The sequence below is a fragment of the Pteropus vampyrus genome, unplaced genomic scaffold (genome assembly GCF_000151845.1).
Source record: "Pteropus vampyrus isolate Shadow unplaced genomic scaffold, Pvam_2.0 Scaffold165, whole genome shotgun sequence".
NCBI lineage: Eukaryota > Metazoa > Chordata > Mammalia > Chiroptera > Pteropodidae > Pteropus > Pteropus vampyrus.
In genome coordinates this window covers 3727946-3730720 of record NW_011888946.1, presented here as the reverse complement: position 1 = coordinate 3730720, position 2775 = coordinate 3727946, and positions in this window count along the sequence as shown.

The window sequence follows — 2775 nt, the reverse complement described above, 5'->3', positions numbered from 1 at the left end:
AAGTGACAAACATCTGTAGATCACTTCGTAGCTCATATCAAGTGACCCTAGACAGAATACAGGCAACAGCTGAACTTGGCCCACACCAGAGTCTCTCCCAAGAGGCCCAGAACCAACATACCTGGTGGCCATCTTCAGCCCATACGAGAGCATGACTCAACCACCTCCACAAGTGAGATACCCAAAGGGCAGACTGGGCAGTCACCAGAGCCCCTCTAAAGCTAATTTTGCTCTATCAGATCATCTCCTGAACAACAGCTCCTCCATTATAGTCATAGCCAGTCCTCACAACTAATCAGCTTGAGAGTTAATTCCTTCCACTGATGTACAAACAGCAACCAAGTCTCAGCTACAAAAGAGGGCACACACAACCCATACAAAGGCCACAACTGCAGCACCCTGCTCAGGTGACCAGGGAGACTGCACCACTGGGCCCCACAGGACACTGACTACATAAGACCACTCTACCAAGACCAGGAGATGTAGCAACTCTACCTAATTCATAGAAACAAACATAGGGAGGAAGGCAGAAAGGAGAGACAAAGAAACATGTCCTAAGTTAAAGAATAGAATAAAACTTCAGAAAAAGAACTAAATAAAATGGAGACGAGCAATTTATCAAATACAGAGTTCCAAACACTGGTTATAAAGATGCTCAGTGATCTCAGTAAAAACTTCAACAAAGACATAGGCAACATAAAAGTAAAGAGAGAAAACTTAAAAAGGAACAAGTCAAAAATGAAGAATACAGTAACTGAAATAAAGAACACATTAGAGGGGATCAACAGTAGATTAGATGAAGCAGAGACTCGAATTAGTGATTTAAAACATAAGACAGCAAAAAGCACCCAATCAGAACAGCAACGAATAGTTTAGTGGTTACCAGTTTAGTTTAGGGATAAAAGGGGTCAAATCTATAGTGACAGAAAGAAATTTAACTTTGGGTGGTGAACACACTATGCAATATACATATGCCATATTACTGATTTCTACACTTGAAATCTACATGATTTTATTAATGTCACCCCAATAATAAAATAAAAAAGAATACTAAAAAATGAGAATAGTTTAAAGGGCCTCTGAGACAACATCAAGCATACCAACATTTGCATTATTCGTGTACCAGAAGGAGAAGAGAGAGAGCAAAGAAGAAAACCTATTTGAAGGTATAACGACAAAAAAACTTTTCTAACCTGGTGAAGGAAATAGACATACAGTCTCTTGAAGCACAGAGAATCCCAAAGAAAATGAACTGAAAGAGGTCCACACCAAGACACATCATTATTAAAATGTCAAAGGTTAAAGACAAGGAATCGTAAAAGCATCAAGAGAAAAGCAGGGAGCTCCCGTAAGACTGTCAGATTCATGAGAGCTCCCATAAGACTGTCAGCTGATCTCTCAACAGAAACTTTGCCAGCCAGAAGGGATTGGCAGGAAATGTTCAAAGAGATGAAAAACAAGGATCTACAACCAAGATTACCCAGCAAAGCTATCATTTAAAGTCAAAGGACAGATAAAGAGTTCCTCATACAAGAAAAAGCTAAAGGAGTTCATCATCACCCCCAAGCCAGTATTACAAAAAAAATGTTAGAGAGACTTCTTTAAGAAGAAGAAGGGAAAAGGAAAAAAGATAAATATGAATAATAAAATGGCAAGAACTATGTATCTATCAACAATTACTTTAAACATAAATGGATTAAATGCTCCAATCAAAAGATAGGGTGATTGAATGGATAAGAAAACAAGACCCTTACATGTTCTGCCTACAAGACACTCACTTCGGATCGAAGATATACAGACCAAAAGGTATTTAAAAAAAAAAAAAGATGTTTCATGAAAATGAAAACAAAAAAGCAGGGTAGCAACACTTACACAAGACAAAATAAACTTTAAAACAAAGGCTATAACAAGAGAAAAAGAAGGACCCAGTACTCCCACTTCTGGGTATTTATTTGAAGAAACCCAAAACACAACTTTAATGGGACATGTGAATCCATATGTTCATTATAACATTATTTACAACAGCCAAGATATGGAGGCGACCTGGGTGTCCATCAATGAATAAACAGATAAAGAAGAGGTGGTACATATATACAATGGAATATTACTCGGCCATAAAAAAAGAATGAAATCTTGCCATCTACAACAACATGGATGGACCTAAAGGGTATTGTGCTGAGTGGGAAAAGTCAGACAGAGAAAGACAAATGCCATATGATTTCACTTATATATGGAATCTAAAGAGCAAAATAAATGAACAAACAAAACAAACTCATATATATAGAGAACATTCTGATGGTTTCCAGATGAAAGAGCAATTGGGGAGATGGTTGAAAAGGGGGAAGTGATTAAGAAGTACATATTGGTAGTTATAAAACAGTCATAGGGATGTAATGTATAGCATAAGGAATATAGTTGATAACATTGTAATAACTACATGATATCAGATAGATACTAGATTTATCAGAGTGATCACTTCATAAGATATTTAAATGTCTAATCACTATGTTGTATACATGAAACTAATATAATATTGTAAGTCAACTGTATTTTTTTTATTTTTAAAAATAAATAAATAAAAATAGACAAAAAATGAATAGACATTTTTCTAATGAAGATATACAAATGAACAACAGGTGCTCGACATCACTAATCAACAAGAAATGCAAATCAAAACTACAATTTGAATCATTTCACACTTGTCAAGATCTCAATTATTAAAAAGATGAGAAAAAAAGACAAGAGATATGTGTTGGTGAGGATGTGCAGAAAGGG